This window comes from Delphinapterus leucas, chromosome 1, assembly GCF_059928025.1.
Source record: "Delphinapterus leucas isolate spDelLeu-1000000601 "Yukka" chromosome 1, BTC_Dleu_Yukka2, whole genome shotgun sequence".
Taxonomy (NCBI): Eukaryota; Metazoa; Chordata; class Mammalia; order Artiodactyla; family Monodontidae; genus Delphinapterus; species Delphinapterus leucas.
In genome coordinates, this window is record NC_143129.1 from 30,097,057 (window position 1) to 30,115,359 (window position 18,303).

General features: G+C 36.4%; 1 protein-coding gene and 1 pseudogene across 23 annotated transcripts in view; one reads left to right on the forward strand and one right to left on the reverse strand.

The window, feature by feature from the left end:
- Nucleotides 1-18,303, reverse strand: part of CDC42BPA (CDC42 binding protein kinase alpha) — a 326,652-nt gene that overhangs the window by 228,120 nt on the left and 80,229 nt on the right. The window lies entirely within an intron of this gene.
- LOC115802810 (cathepsin B pseudogene) lies at nt 15,522-17,211 on the forward strand (annotated as a pseudogene).

An 18,303-nucleotide genomic window follows, 5' to 3' on the forward strand; every position in this document is an offset into this window, starting at 1 on the left:
TTCACTATTGGACATCACTGACAATCAATATACTACCCGACTTTTTCTTTTCTCTGTAACCTATTAAATGATTTTCCCCAAGGATCCCTACTCCACATTTTTTATATCTCCTCTCCTTCCTGACCTGTATTATCTATTCCATATGCCCTAATTAATATCTCTATGCTGATGACTCCTAAATCCTTATCTCCTAATAGGTAGACCCATACTTCTAGTTACCTATTAGTCTTCTCTCTAGAATGTTCAGCAAATATTTCAAATTTAACAAGTCAAAAACCTGCACGTTAAACTCATTTACTCAGGTTGCATACCTCAATCATCCATGATTTCTACCTTTAACTTATCACTGACATCCAAAGTGACTTCTTTAACAATCTGTCTATCCCACCCATCCTTCTTGCCCACTGGCCTGCTTCAAGCCCTCATTATTTCATCTGAAAAATGATAATAGGTTCCTTTTTGACCACCTTACTATATGCTAACTGCTGAGAATACAAAGAAATAAAAGAGCCCTTGCTCTCAAAAATCTCACAGTCCAGTGTGGGAAACATAACTAAACAGATAATTATAGTACAACATGAAAGAAAAGGTAAAAACAAGGTCCTATAAAAAGCACAGAAGAGAGATTCCTAAGCCAAAAAGGCAGGAGAAAGGAGGGAGGCATGTAATCTGTGAATATATACGTTAACATTTCTTGGAAGAGGTTACTGACATATGAGTCTTACACAGTGAGCCCCAGAAAAAGGGGACCAAGGGGGTTCTGACTGGAGAGAGGGAGTATTTGGGGAAATGGGGGCAGCGTGAGCGAGGCACAGAAGCAAGTGCTATCTGTGCGGGGGACAGGGGTGAAGACAATCAGGGATAATAAGCAGTTTTCTTTCTTAGGAAAGGTTTTCTTCACAGCAGGGAATAGCTAGAAATGAAAGTGAAGGATCCAAATAATGGAAGAGTTTGTATGCCAGGCTAATCAACTAGAACCTTAAAATGTAGATAATAGGGAACCATTCTTAATATTTGGTTGTAGCTACATCACTTTAAAAGCTCTGTAGAGAATGGTTCTGAGGCAGGGAAACAAATGAGAAGGTTACAGCAGTAGCTGAGGTGAAGATATTGAGGACTTACCTAAGGAAGAGAAGAAGAAATTCAAGAAATACTTAGGATAAAAAAAATCAATGATTAATTGAATGACGTGGAGGCTAGAGAGTGAGAAATCCAGGATCTCCCTCCCTCTGGTCTCTTCTCTACCCAATCCTTCCTCTACACTATCAGTATGATCTTTTTTATCATTCTGATTCTATCACTACTCTGCTTATTAACATTTGATAGGACTCCCATTCTTATGCAATAACGTTCCTTGGAATAGCATACCAAATCATTCACTGCATCTGCCCAAGAAAGCTTTCAATCCTCATCTTTCACCACCACCAACAAAACCCCTATATTCCAGGCACAAGATTACTAACTGCTCCCTGAATAAAAGAAACTCATTTAAAAGAATAAAATAACTAGTTTGATTCTTTTAGAATATAATTATTATAGAAAATTTATAAAACTAAAGTGTAAAAAAAAAAAGCCACAGATAACATTATTTCATAGAGAAAATGACTCTGAAATCATGTAAGTTTGTCCATATCCTTTCAACCAGCAAGGTCCTCTTCTAGAAGTTTCTTCTAGAAGTAATTATTTAGAAAAGCATCTGAAATACAGTGAAAGCATTTTGTACAAAAATGCTTTGGAGAGCATTATTTCTAATATAGAAAAAATAGAACAACCTAAATATTTCATTCATTTTTTATGTATAAGCACCTACTATGTACTAGACACTGTTGTAGGTGCTGAGGAATTGCAGTGAACTGACAGGGGAAAAATTCCTATATTCATGGAGCATACATTCCAGCTTAACATTATTGTTAAATAAATTACAGAGCTTCCACATAATGGACTTCTACGGAGCCATTAGAAATCAGGTTTAAAAGAAATGTTTCAACATATGGGAAAAAGACTTAAAATATTTGGTTAGAAAAGCTGGTTAGATAACAATGTTTATAAAACTATCCCAATTTTATTACCTATGAATAGAAATAAAATTGGAAAGAAATGCTCCCAAAATTACAGAAGTAGATCTCAATGCTGTGTACCTTTCCCTCTTGTAGATTAGACTGTGATCCTAATCAAGGGTATGGAACATGTTTGGATTATAGTATATGGTTAATAAGTATTTTTTTCATTAGTCAAAATAGAGAAGCATAAAAGAAAAAAAGGACTTCATTTTTCTGTTTTTAATCTCCAATAAGGAAAATTATTATATTTAAAAGTATTGTGCTAAGTACTGAGTATAATGAATAAAGAAACTCAGTCCTTGCCTTCACTAAGAGTCTATTGGTGAAGACAAACATTAAACACAGAAATAAGGAATTTAAAAGTTAAAAGTATAAGTGCTAAGAAGAAGTTGTACAAGGTTCTCACCTTCCCCATTAGAAAGATAAAAGTATCTTACATCTTCACTCCCATTTTTATAAACTCATTAATCTACTGATTTCATTTTCCCATTCAGTTCTTTCACTGACTGCATTCTGCCATCAATTCTTTCACTCATTTGCAAATATGTAATGATTTTAAAGAAGCAACAGTAATAACAAAATATATTTTGTTAGGCTGGGATGACCTCCACTTTCTCTGAAAACACAATATCCATTAATATTGGCCTTAAATATAACGCATGAGTCATTTCAAAGTATCTGCAGGAACTGTATCAATAAAAGGTGAGTGCCTGGGCAAATTCACTCTGCTCTACTTCCCATTTCTGTAAAACTTATCCTGCTGCTTTTTTATTCCTAGAGTTCAAATTTGGAGTGAATAAAAATAGTCTATCTTTAAAGCAAGATAGTTCTACTCTCTCTCTATTAGACTCAAGAGACAAGTGTTGAAAAACAAAGGTGAGTAATTCACCTTCACTTCTGTCCACGATTAACAACTGGATTAAGACTCAAGACTTGTCCTCTAGCAATCAGCCTAGAAGCCCATATCTTAATATGACTCTGTTCCACTAGCAAATGACTTTCTAAGGCTGACTGGAAACAATTCAGCTAGCTGGATATACATAATTTTTGTCAATTTTGAGATCCAAAGTGGGGAACAAAGGTTTACATTTGAGGGAAGGTAGTGGGAAGTCTCCAGCTTGGCTCCAAGTTTATGTCTTAACCTTTTTTAACAGGGGATCCTGATAACACTGAACCTGATCTGGCTCCAACATACTGGTTAAAACCCACAGGCAAAGAGAACAGAGTGACTGGAACCTTATGTCCTTACATGGATGCAACGTCTTATAGCCCAGAAATAAAAAGTATCAAAAACATCCAGGATTCTAGAGTACAGGGACTAGAGACATTCATGTACGTAGACACAGAACAGGGAAGATTGGGATTCTCAAGGGATGGAAACACTTAAGTAGTATAAAGAACCTCAGCTGTGCAGACCAGTCAAGAAATATTCAATTACTGAAGCACCAAGAGCCAGGTACACTGACTTTTGTTGATGTTTTCTTTTTGTCAGTATTTAAAGATGGTTTTGAGATGGTAAACGAGGCACACTAATTTACTTCTCTCTCACTCTCAATCTCATGAAATTACAGAAAATATATGTTGTTCAAAGGAATAAAATTACAACACTGGAAAATAAGAAGAATAACATCAACGAATCAGATATTTTAAAGAATTCCTGAAATCTAGGATGAATAAAATGGGATTAGATAGAGACAAGAATGGAGAAAGCATAGCCCAAATTACATTACAGAAGAAAATTAAGGCACAGATAAGAGCAATGACATAGGGAGTTAAAGCTCAAAATTAATAAACTCAAAGACTAAAGAGAGCTCATAAAGAAACTGTCAGTGTATATTCCAAATGTTTGAATTTTTGCCAGAAGATATAATTGTATACTTTGAAAGGAATAAAATAATAAATGAAAAGGAAACTATCAGAAACCACAAGGTACTTTGGTAAGGTAGCTGGTAACTGAAGTAATATTAAAGAACTAGTATACATAAAATAATAGCTTTCATATTTTCCAAGAAAAAAAATCAGAATATAATGGTAGTAAACTATCCCAACAACAGCAACAGAAGAAAAAATACCCAGTAACTGAGCCAAAAGTTTAGGAAAACTGCCTGCCTTTCTTCTCAAAAATTATAAATCATAATGTAATTCCAAAGAAGACTGGGTATCAATTCTCCTTTAATTAATCTGTAAATTTAACATTATCCCAATGAAAATAACACTTTTTTTAAGTAGACAAGTTGAGTCTAAAATTCATATAGAAAAATAAACACTTCTATTTTTGGCAGTATGTAAGGTTAGATACTTTGAATGAGCTTTCTAAACATAGTAAATATGAAAAACTATTAAAATCACCTTTTAAACATATTTCAGAACTAGGATGAAAGAAACTGGTATAGCATCAAAACTAAGTGCATCTAAGAATAGTAAATAACAAGGAAGAATAGCTGGCTTTCACCATGAAGGTTTCTGCCAAACTCTGGAGACTGAATTTTCATGTTGCTAACTGTAAAGCAGGTAGAAACAGGAAATAAAGACCAGACAGCACACAACATAGATAATCTAACAGGAAGCCATACATGTAAAAAATATCTCCTAAGACTAATAAATGGATTAAAATGGTCACAGGATACAAGGTCCATATACAAAAAAATCTACTGCATCTTGATATACTAATAAATGGTAAATGTTCCATGTGTTCGTCAGCTGTTAAACATAGTGTACTATGTCAATTAAGTTGTCTGTTAATTGTTGTTCACATCTTTTATTCCTTACTGATTTTTGTCTACTTCTATCAGCTATGAAAACAGTGTGTTAAAATTTCCTACTATGAAATTGATATGTCTATCCTTTTAGTTCTGTCCATTTTTGCTCTATATACATAAAATCTGTCAATTAGACAACACAAAGTTATAATGGATGTAGTATAATAAAAATAAATATTTTGCCTTTGTCCCTAGATCCTGGCACACAGCTCCTAAAACCCTTTGAATTTGTGGAGTTATAATATTCTTTCGTGTGTTAAGGAGATGAGTGGTGGCGGTAGATAGTTCAGTGTCGGGGGATGGTTGCCTGAAAGACTACTCCATTATTACTAGAATCTTGTGACTTTCAGCCCCACCCCCAACATGCAGAGAAGGGGAGAGGGGCTAGAGATTGAGTTGTTAATGGCCAACAATTTCATCAATAATGCCTATGTAATGAAATCTCCATACAAACCCCTAATTGAAGGGCTTCTGGGAGCTTCCAGGTTGCAGAACACATCAAGGTGCTGGAACAGTGGCACACTCAGAAAGGGCATGGAAGCTCCATACCTCTCCTTCCATACCTTACCCTATACATCTCTTCCATTTGGCTGTTCCTGAGTCGTATCTGTTACAATAAACCAGTAATATCAAGTAAACTTCTGGGAGAAGTTAAAGATGGCAGCATAGGAAGACCCTGAACTCACCTCGTCCCATTAACACAACAAATGTGCAGCTACATAAGGAGACATTTTCCTCTGAAAAGGACCTGAGAACTAGATGAACAACACCTTGGCAACAAAAGATAAAAGAGACACATGGAGAGGGGTAGGAGAGGCAGAGACATGGTTTTACTTGGGACACCAGCCCAGGAGCAGTTACCCACAGTTAGCAGGGATTCCAAAAATATAGAACTCTTCCTCAAGGAGTGAAGGTATTGAGCACTACATGAGGTACCCCAACCCTTGGGTCTGGCACAGGAAAGGTGAACCCCCAAAACATCTGATTTAGCAAATAAATGGGAATTAAATCCAGGAGAACCACAGAACCAAAAGGAAGGGAGTAGCCACTATTAAAGGGGTCACATACAGACCCACTCACCCTGAGATCCAGTGCAAAAGGAATGGTTTGGAAAGCACCTACACCATAAGCAAGGGAGACCCACTTACTAATCTTAAAGTAGCTGCCAGAGAGACATGAGCCAGCTGGAACATTCTCTGGGGACAGAAGCACTGGCAAGCTTTGCAATAACATTCTAACTTGCTTATGACAGAGCTGATGAATGACATTTTTGGTGTCCTCCCTCTAGCCTGTTAGCACCAGGAGGGATGCTCTACCTACGCCATGCCACAACCTGGTCAGGTGAGCACCCTAAACCCCCACTTACCACACACACCAGCCACACTACAATGGGGCTGGACGAGCACCCTGCACCCAGCCCACCCTATGCAGCAGCTGAGCCAGGCAAGTGCAACACACCCTGCCCTCCCTCAGAGCAGCCACAGCTCTGCCACAGCCATCAGGTGCATGCACCCCACACGAGTGCCATCCCTTGAGTGCCTAGCACTGATAGCCAGGGGAAATGGCACTTCTGGGCCTCATGGGTCATCTCCTACACAAGACCACTCTTTCGAAATTGGAAGAGTAGCTGTTTCGCCCAATACGTGAAGACAAACATAGGGAAATGAGGCAAAAAAATATGTTCCAAACTAAAGACCAAAACATATCTCCAGAGAAAGGCCTTAATGAAACAGAGATAAGCAACTTACACAACAGTTAGAAGTAATGCTATAAAGATGGCTCACTGAACTCAGGAGAAGAAAGAACACAATGAAGACATCAACAAAGAGATAGAGGGAATTCCCTGGCGTCCAGTGGTTAGGACTTGGTACTTTTACTGCCAAGGCCCGGGTTCAATCCCTGGTCAGGGAACTAAAATCCCACAAACCATGCAGCCAAAAAAAACCCAAAACCAAACCAAAACAAACCAAAAACAAAGAGATAGAAAATATAAGAAAGTACCAAACAGAAGTTATAACTGAACGGAAAAAATACTTGAGGGGTTCAAAATCAGACTGGATGAAGTAGAAGAATGAATCAGTGAGCTGAGACAAAGCAATGGAAATCACCCAGACAGAGCAGCAAAATGAAAAAAGAATTTAAAAAATTGAAGATACCTTAAGGGACCTCTGGAACAACATCAAGGTGAATAACATTTGTATTATAGGGGTCCCAGGGGAGAAGAGAGAAAGAAAGGGCCAGAACAATTATTTTAAGAAATAATGGCTGGGGCTTCCCTGGTGGTGCAGTGGTCAAGAATCTGCCTGCCAATGCAGGGGACACAGGTTCGATCCCTGGTCCGGGAAGATCCCACATGCCGTGGAGCAACTACGCCTGCAAGCCACAACTACTGAGCCTGCATGCCACAACTACTGAAGCCCGCGCGCCTAAAGCCCATGCTCTGCAACAAGAGAAGCCCGCGCACCACAACGAAGAGTAGCCCCCACTCGACACAACTAGAGAAAGCCCGCACACAGCGACGAAGACCCAACACAGCCAAAAAATAAATACAATAAATAACTTTTTAAAAAAAAGAAAAGAAATAATGGCTGAAAACTTCTCTATCTGGGGAAGGAAGCAGACATACAAGTTGAGGAAACCCAGAGAGTTCCAAATAAGATGAACCCAAAGAGAACCACAGTGACACACATTATAATTAAAATGATAAAATTTAAGGGTAAAGAGAGAATCTTAAAAGTATAAAGAAAAAAACAACCTATTACATACAAGGGAAACCCCATGAAGCTATAAGCAGATTTTTCAGCAGAAATTTTACAGGCCACAGGGAGTAGCATGACTTATTCAAGTGCTAAAAGGAAAAAAAAAAATTCCAATCAAGAATTCTCTAGCCATCAAGGTTATCATTCAGAACTCAGCAAGAGTGGAGCTCATCACCACTACATCAGCCATACAAGAAATGCTAAAGTGACTTCTGTAAGCTGAAAATAAAAGACACTAATTAATAATAAGAAAACATACAAAAGAGAAAAGGTAAATATATAGTAAAGGTAGTGGATAAATCACTTACAAAGCAAGTATGAAGGTTAAAAGACAAAATAGTAAAATTAAAAATACAATAATTAGTTAAGGAAAGCATAATATTAAAACATGGAAAAGGTGTTATCAAAAATATAAAAGATGACAGAGGAGTAATAATTTAAAACTTTCGAAAAAGTTACTATCAACTTAAAAAAGATTACTGTATACTTAAGATGCTGTATGTGAACCTCACAGTAACCACACACACACACACACACAAACACACACACAAACTTATAGTAAACATACAAAAGAAAAAGAGAAAAGAATCTAAATATAACACGAAAAAAAGCCAGCAAACAACAGAGAAAGAGAAGAAGAAAGAACAGAGAGGAGCTACAAAAACAGCCAGAAAACCACTAACAAAATGGCAGTAGGTAAATACCAATCAATAATTAATTTAAATGCAAATGGACTAAATTCACAAATCAAAAATTGTACACAGTGGCTGAATGGATAAAAAGACCCATCTACATGCTGCCTACGAGAGACTCAATTCAAAAGTAAGAATACACACAGACTGTATGTGAAGGGATAGAAAAATATATTCCATGCAAATGGAAATGGAAAGAGGTGGTGTAGCTATATTCATATCAGACAAAATAGACTTTAAAACAAAGACTTATAAAAGACAAGGGCACTACATAATGATAAAGGGTTCAATCCACCAAGAAGACATAACATTTATAGATATATATGCACCCAACATAGGAGCATGAAAAATATATAAAGCAAATACTAACGGACCTAAGGGGGAGAAAGTGAAAGCAATACAATAATAGTAGGGGACTTTAACACCCCACTTACAGCAATGGACATATCATCTAGACAGAAAATTCAGTGAGGAAACACTGGTCTTAAATGACACATTATATCAGGTGGGGTTAATAGATATATAGAGAACACACCATCCAAAAGCAGCAGAATACACATTCTCCTCAGGTGTATATGCAACATTCTCTCTCACATGCATAGATCACATGTTAAGCCACAAAACAAGTATCAATAAATTCAAAAAACACTGAAATCATATCAAGTATCTTTTCTGACCACAATGGTATGAAACTAGACATCAATTACAAGACGAAAACTGAAAAAAAAAAACCCATAAGAACATGGAGATTAAACAAATTGCTACTGAACAGCCAATGGGTCATTGAAGAAACCAAGGAGAAATCAAAAAATACCTAGGGACAAATGGAAACACAAATAAAATGTACCAAAATCTATGGGATGAAGCAAAAGCAGTCATAAGAGGGAAGTTCATAGCAATACAGGCCTGTCTCAAGACATAAAAAAAAATCTCAAATAATCTAGTTTTACACCTAAAGGAACTAGGGGAAAAAAAAACAGAACAAACAAAGCCCAAAGTTAGTAGAAGGAAGGAAATACTAAATATAATAAAATGAATAAATAAAACTGAGATTAAAAAACCAATAGAAGAGCTCAATGAAACCAAGAGCTGGTTCTTTGAGAAGATAAAAAAAAAAAAAAAATCAATAAGCCTCTAGCTAGACTAACCAAGGAAAAAAGAGGGCTCAAAAACATAAAATCAGAAATGAAAGAGGTAAGTTAAAACTAATACCACAGAAATACAAAGGATCATAAGAGAACATTAGGAACACATATACACCAACAAACTGGACAACCTAGAAGAAAGAGATAAATTTCCAGAAATATACAATCTACCAAGACTGAAAATTTTAAAAAAGAAAATCTGACTAGACTGATCACTAGTAACAAAACTGAATCATTAATCAAAAACCTCCCAATAAACAAATATACAGAACTAAATCGACTGACTGGTGAATTATTCCAAATGTTCAAAGAACAGTTAATGCCTATTTTTCTAAAACTCTTCCAAAAAACTGAAGAGGAGGGAATGCTTCCAAACACTTTTAATGAAGCCAGCATTACCCTGATACAGAACCAGACAAGGACAAGGAAGGAAGGAAGGGATGGAAGGAGGGAGGGAGGTTGGGAGGGAGTGAGGAAGGGAGGGAGAGAGAGAGAAAGAAAGAGAGGGAGGGAGGGAGGAAGGAAAAAAAAAATTACAGGCCAATATCCATGATTAACACAGAAGTAAAATTCTCAATAAAATATTAGCAAACTGAATTCAACAATACGTTAAAAGATCATACACCATGAACAAGTGGGATTTATGCCAGGAATGCAAGGATGGTTCACCATCTGCAAATCAACCAATGTGACATGCCACATTAACAAAATAAAGGATAAAAATCATATAATCATCTCAATAAATGCAGAAAAAGCATTTGATATTATTTAACATCCATTTATGATAAAAATTCTCAACAAGTATGCACAGAGGGAATGTACCTCAACATAATAAAGGCAACATATGACAAACCTACATCATACAATTCAACGGTGAAAAGCTGAAAGCTTTTCCTCTAACAGGAACAAGACAAGGATGCCCACTCTCACCATTTCTATTCAACACAACATTGGAAATCCTAGCCACAGCAATCAGACAAGAAAAAGAAATAAAAGGACTCAAAATTGGAAAGAAGTGAAACTGGCACTATTTGCAGAAGTGCAAATATATATATAGAAAACCCTAAAGACGCCCATCAAAAAACTAATAAATGAATTAAGCTAAGTCGCAGGATACAAAGTCAATACACAGAAATCCATGGCATTTCTATACACTAATAGAGAACTCTCAGAAAGAAAAATTAAGAAAAAATCCCATTTACCACTGCATCAAAAGAATACCTAGGAATAAATTTAACCAAGGAGGTGAAAGACCTGTACACTAAAAACTATAAGACACTGATGAAAGAAACTGAAGAAGATACTAATAAATAAAAAGCTATTCAGTGCTCATGGACTGTAAGAATTAGTATTGTTAAAATGTCCATACTACCCAAAGCAATCTACAGATTCAATGCAATCCCTATCCATGGCATATTTCACAGAATGGCATATTTCACAGAACCGGAACAAATAATTCTAAGATTTGTGTGGAACAAAAGATCTAGAACACCCAAAACAATCTTGAAAAAAACAAAGCTGGCATATACCCTGAGAAAACCATAATTCAAGAAGAGTCATGTACCACAATGCTCATTGCAGCTCTATTTACAATAGCCAGGACACAGAAGCAACCTAAGTGTCCATCGACAGATGAATGGATAAAGAAGATGTGGCACGTATATACAATGGAATATTACTCAGCCATAAAAAGAAACGAAATTGAGTTATTTGTAGTGAGGTGGATGGACCTAGAGACTGTCATACGGAGTGAAGTAAGTCAGAAAGAGAAAAACAAATACCATATGTTAACACATATATATGGAATCTAAAGAAAAAAAATGGTTCTGAAGAAACTAGGGGCAGGACGGGAATAAGGAGGCAGACGTAGAGAATGGACTTGAGGACATGAGGGGGAAGGGTAAGCTGTGACAAAGTGAGAGAGTGGCATGGACATATATACACTACCAAACGTAAAACAGATAGCTAGTGGGAAGCAGCCACATAACACAGGGAGATCAGCTCGTTGCTTTGTGACCACCTAGAGGGGTGGGATAGGGAGGGTGGGAGGGAGGGAGACGCAAGAGGGAAGAGATATGGGAACATATGTATATGTATAACTGATTCACTTTGTTATAAAGCAGAAACTAACAGACCATTGTAAAGCAATTATACCCCAATAAAGATGTTAAAAAATATATATATCTCATTATAAGGATATACCACAATTGTTTATCCATTCATCACTTGATGGGCATTTGGACTGTTTCCTTCGCTAATATGACTAAGGCTGCTATGAGAGTTCATGTACAAGGTTTTGTATTTACATGTGTTTTCAATTCTTTGGGGCATGTATCTAGGAATAGAATTGCTGAACTGAATGGTTGTTTGTCAAAGCAGTTGTACCACTTTACACTTCCACCAGCAATGCACAAGAGTTCCAATCTTTCTACATTCTTGCAAACACTTATTACTGTCTTTTAATTATATTCACTTTAGTGGGTGAGAAGTGGTATCTCATTGTTGTTTTGACTTGTATTTCCCTAAAGACTAATGATGTTGAGCACCTTTTCATGTGCTTATTGGTTATTTATATATCTTATTTGGAGAAATTTCTATTGAAATCAGTTGTCAATGTTTTAGTTAGGTTATTTGTGTTTTTATTGTTGAGTTATAAATATTCTTTATATATTTCGGGACAATAGACCCTTATCAGATATACAACTTGCAAATATTTTCTCCCATTCTGTGAAATGTCTCTTCAATTTCTTGACAGTGTTATTTGGAAGCACAAAAGTTTTTAATTTTGATGAAACTTAATTTATCTTTTTTCTTTGGTGCTTGTGATTTGGTGATTGTGATATATTTAAGAAACTACTGCCCAAACCAAGGTCAAAAAAGTTTACATCTATGTTTCCTTCTACGAGTATCACAGTTTTAGCTCTTACATTTAAGTCTATGATCTGTTTTGAGTTAATTTTTTATATGGTGTGAGATAAAATCCAACTTCATTCTTTTGCCTTCATTTTTAAAAAATATTTGCTGGGTATAGAATCATAGATGACAAGTTTCCTTCTTTCAGCAGTTTTAAGATGCCATTTTCTATTATCTTCAACTTCCATCATTTCTGTTAAAAGGTGAATTGTCTTCTCATTGCTTATTGGAAGTTACATGTCCCTTTCCCCTACTATTAAAATTGTATCTTTATCTATGGTTTTCAGAAGTTTTACAATTATGTGGCTGGATGTATTATATGCCTAGATGTATTTATCCTGTCATGGAGTCAACAGAATTCTTGAATCTATGTATGGATTTATGTTTTTAGTTAGCTCTGAAAAATTCTCTGCCATCATTCTCTTCAAATGTTATTTTTGTCCCATTTTCTCTCTTTTATCTCCTTCTAGAAATATAAATACATACATGTTAATTTTTTTACTATATCTAATATGAATCCTAACTTATTTTTAAACTTTCCTTCCATTTCTTTTCCTCTCCATGCTTCAACCTAGATATTTCCTACTGACCTATTTTCCAGTTCACCAATCGTCTCTTCAGTTTGCTGTGAAACCTATCAAGTTTTAATTTAAATCACTGTATGTTTCATTTCTACTACACTGATTACCTTAATCCAATCTGGGGTTGATTTGATTAGAATTGAGTTGAGTTTTGTGAGGGCTGGCCTATTTCCATTTGTCCTTACACCAAATGGTGTAGACTTTCAGGAGTTCCAATTAACTACCTGAGATATTTAACAGAGCCCTCCTTTTTATTGAGAACTGAACTCCAATTTTAGTTTCCCTTACCTGTGAGATTTCTGAAAGTTCTCTTTAACTTCTCTGCCTCTAGACAACTGCCTCCAAGAGAAAGGTAAAGCTGAATGTTGGGGGTTCACCTCTCAAAAAGCCTATTTCTGTGACTCTTAGCCCCTTGAGTCCTTAATGATTTCATAGCTCTTATGCCTTCAAATAGATGAATTTATATTTTAATCAAGGTTTTCTAGTTGTTTTCAGCAGAAGATTTGGTATGATATAAACAAGTGCGTTAGAATCAGAGGTTTTATGCAAATTGTTTAGTATGTCAAATTTCTCAAAATATTCCACTGAATTTTTACTGGCATTCCACAAAACTTATAGATTAATTTAGGGAGAATTGACATCTTCAGAAATATTTTTTTCCATATTTGAACATGGTATATCTGTTTTTCAGGTCTTCTTATCATACATTTTAATAAGAGTTTTAGAATCTTCTCCATGTAGATCTTGTGCATTACTTGTCAGATTAAATTCTAGAAACTTGATTTTCTTTTATTATTGTGAATGGTATCTTATATCATCTCTTCTAGCTAATTATTTTGAGTACAAAGGAATTCTGATTTTCAGAAAACAATCTTTTATTTAAGAAATACTAAATTATCTTATTAATACATATAGTTTGTCTATTTCCCCTACAGATTTTTATATAGGTTATCTCTAAACATTTACGGATTTATCTCGTCTCTTCCAATCCCATTAACTCATTTCTATTTATTTTCTTAATGCACTGGCCAGGAACTCCAGTAACATAAAAAACACTGTTAACCATCTTTACCTTATTCCTGATCTTAAATGGAATGCATGTAAAGTTTTTCCATTAATGTTTGCTTTAGGTTTCTGGGCACATATCCTTCATCAAATTAAAGACATTCTCTTTTATTATTTCTTAACAGATGTATATTAAATTTATGCTTTTTCTGAAACTGAACAAATCATGTACCCAACTATTTTTAAATATACTAACTTTTTTAAAGAACTCATTTTGGGTTTTGATAATATCTACTCTCTAAGAGATTTCTGGCCTTATTATTTCCTTCCTTTTTGTTTACTCTATAGCTCTTTTTCCAACTTCTGAATTAATATTTGTCTCATTAGTTACTGTATTAGTTTGCTAGGGCTGCTGACTGAAGTATCACCGACTGGGTGGCTCAAACAACAGAAATTTATTGGTTCTCACAGTTCTGTAGACTATAAGTCCAAGATCAAGGTATCAGCAGGGTTGGTTCCTTCTGAGAGTCGTGAAGGAAGGTTCTGTTCCAGGCCTCTCTCTCTGGCTGGAGATGGACAACTTCTCCCCTATGTCTTTACATCACCTTCCCTCTGTCCATGCCTATGTCCAAATTTCCCTTCTTATAAAACACCAATTATATTAGATTAGGGCCCACCCTACTGACCTCATTTTCATTTAACTCCGTAAAGACACTATTTCCAAATTACTGTCACAGTTTGAAGTACTGGAGGATAGGACTTCAGTATATCCATTTTTTTTGAGGGCGTGGGGAAGGAGACACAGTTCAGTCCATACCAATTACCAAAGTTTCTTACTTCCTGGTAAATATATTATAAGTTATAAATCTCACTTTAAGTATCTCACAAACTTTGAAGTGCAGCATTTCCATTAATATCTAATTATTTTATAATTCCTCTTACGATCTATGCTTGTAAGTGTGCAAACATTTGGGTCATTTTTAGCTATCTGACTGATACTTATTGTATTTTATTCAGGTCAGAGATTATGGTCTGCATAATGATGATTTTTTGGAAGTTACTGAAGCACCCTTTGTGGCCTAGAACATGTAAATTTTAAGAAGGATCTGTGTGTGCTAGAAAAAAATGTGTAATTCTCTGCTGGATGGAGAATTCTATATATATCTATTAGGTTCAGCATGACAATCATGTCATTAAAATATTTTATATCTTGTCCAAGTGGCAACATGGTGGACTCAGGTTCCAGACACCAGATACTGAGATTAGACATGGCAATTGCAGGCTTAGGGTCTCCACCACTTCAGTAAATCCAGGATCCAGATGCCAAAGTGTGGTGGGCCCTAGCCATCATTTTCTGCCTGATGGTGCTGCCTAGTATCCCAAGCAGACCCTATTTTGCACCCCTGCAGATGAACTGTTCAGCCTCCATAATGGTGATATGAACTGAATGGGCTTTTTAAGCATTTCCTGGATAGATCCAAGCTGCCTCAGAGAGTACAGTTTGCTAAGAAAATGGATATGCCAAAAACATTTTGCGACCGAGGAATGGTGGCTAAACTGTCTAAACATTAAAAAAGACATTACCAACAGTCCTGTGTTTCTTCCTGGGCATCTGGGGCCATAAAAACCATTTCTGATCAGATCTGTATTGACACCAGTAGGAATGCCCCCACAGAGATGCCTGCTGAAAACGTGCTCATCTACTGCGAAGTATGGGGATGGCTGCATAGGGGCTTTCCCTCTGGAGCCTGGAATTTCTGGACCAAGAAAGGTCTCTGGTGGCCTCTATGATGCCCATGTAGGCTGTAGGTCCTATTCTATCCCACAATGTGAGCACCATTTCAATGGCTCTCAGCTACCAGGTGATGGAGGTGAAGAGACACTCCCAAGTGCAGCAAGATCTGTGAGCCTGGCTATACTCCTTCCTACAAAGATAACGAGCACTACAGCTGCAGTTTCTACTATGTCCCTTAAGATCACAGCTGATATTTACAAGAATGGCCCAGTAGAGGAACCTTCCCTGTGTATGCCAACTTCCTGCATGTCACAAATGAAATGAAGGGAGGCCACACCATCTGCATCCTGGACTGGAGAGTACAGAATGCCACCCCCTAATGGCTGGCTGTCAACTCTAGAAAACTGAGCAGAGTGACAATTTCTTCTTCAAATTCTCTAAGGAAAGGACTACAGTGGAATCAAATCAGAGATAGTGGACAGATTCTCATGTACTGATCAATACCAGAAAAAAAGTTAAGCCTACTGCGGCCTATCCAGCCTGCCCTGCACAAACTGTTTTTGTTTTTGCTTTTAATATGGCAGGTTGGGTTAAGGTGGATATGAGGGTGGAAATTCCTTTTATTTTTTCAGTTCAGATAGGACTGAAGAGTTTAGACGGTGGCTATGACAAGACTAGACTAGGCCAAACCTGTGTATACGATTTGAATTGATCCTTTCTGGGTTAAAAAGAGCTCTCTTACACAGAAAATAACTCCAAACCCTGGCTACATCTCAGCCTCATCAGTGGACTGATCCTTACTGCTGACAAGGCAGAGCGCCCTTTAAATTTCCTAATAAGGACTTTCACAGAGACTAGTTCTACAAAGTGTCTGCTGCTCCAAAGCCTGCTACAACCAACCTCCAAACCTTCCCCAACCAATATCTCCAAGGAGCAAAACTGAATGAGAACGTGAAGGGTTTAAAGGAAAAACTGAATTCCTAACAAGGATTTAAATTTCCACATATATTCACTACCTCTTCCCAAGTAGTTATTTTTGAGGTTTGGAGTAAGTTAAGAGGAGAAATGGTAGACAGCCCTTTAAATGAAGAAAGCCACTTTTTCCTTTGGTCCCTAAATCTGTTGAATTTCCAGTGTTGCATACCCTCTCTGTTCTTTTGTGTAGCATGATTTTTTTTTTTTTTTTTTTTACCAGAAGCTTTATTTGGAATGAACCTGGGCTGATCATAGTATGAACAATTCTAACACTGGCTAGAACTGTTGTGCCAGTTGCAAAGTATAAATCCCAACAGAAATAGCTTAAAACAAAACTAGGTGGTCCCCACTAGGTACAGATTTAACTGACCTCTAATTCCCTTGGTGAAACTAGTTTGGGAGAAACCAGTTTTTATCAATTTTTAAAATCACTGCTCTACCAAATGTTTTAACACAGAATGGAATAGTTATGCCATTAAAAAGTTCCACCTTCAAAAAATAAACTCTTCTAAGTCTCAATTTTTTTCATCTGCTTAACTTGCCAATTTCGGAGGAGAGTTAAAAGCTCTATCTTCAACTGTTGAAAGTTCTTGTATTCCCCTATGCAAATTCTATCAGTTGTTACTTTATATATTTTAAAGCTAATTTGTTAGATGAACATGTATTCCACGATTACTATAGCTTCTTTCATTAATTTATAACACTTGTAATTGATTAGAACACAGATAAAGAAAATAAAACAAAGGTAGAGTTAAACACAATTATAAACTGAACAAAATAGAACTGAAACTGAGATGAAGAAATAGAACATTGGAGCAATGCTGAAACCCCCCATGTGCCCCACCTGACCACAACTTCCACCTTCCCGCTAGAGATAACCATTACCCTGACTTTTGTGATAAAATCAAATCATATGCATTTTTTCCTTATGTTGCCTCCTTCACTCAACATACAGTTAGATTTTAGAAACAAGATTATTCTAGCCTCATAAAATGAGTTGGGCAGTGGTCCCTCTTTTTCTGTTATCTGAGAAAGTTTACATTTAGAATTGCTTCTTCCTTAAATGATTCACAGAACATGCAAATTAGTACATCCCAACCTGGAAGAATTTTTTAATGATTTTTAAAATAGATGATACACTTACATGTTTCAGAAGTCAAAACAAAATAAAAAGGCTTCCACTTAGAAGTGCCACTCACACTCTGCATGTACCCCATTCCCTCTTGTCCCTTTAAAATGTCACTTTATGAAAATACAAGTAACAATCATAATATTTCTACCTCTTTTTAACAAAATATAGTGTACTATATATCAGGTTGGCCAAAAAGTTCACTGGGGATGTTAGAGAAAAACCCCAACAAACTTTTTGACCAACCCAATATATTCCCCTGCATCTGATTTTTTCACTTTACAATGTATCCTGGAGATTTCTCCACAGAAGTACACTGAACTTTTTTTTTATGGCAGCTACACAGCATTAGATAGACCATAACTTAGTCAATTCACTGATGGGTACTTGTGTTGCGTTTGTTTTTAATATTTATTTATTTATTTTGGCTGCACCGGGTCTTAGACGCGGCACACAGGATCTTAGTTGCAGCATGCAGGATCTAGTTCCCCAACCAGGGATCGAACCCGGGCCCCCTGCATTTGGAGCACGCAGTCTTACTCACTGGACC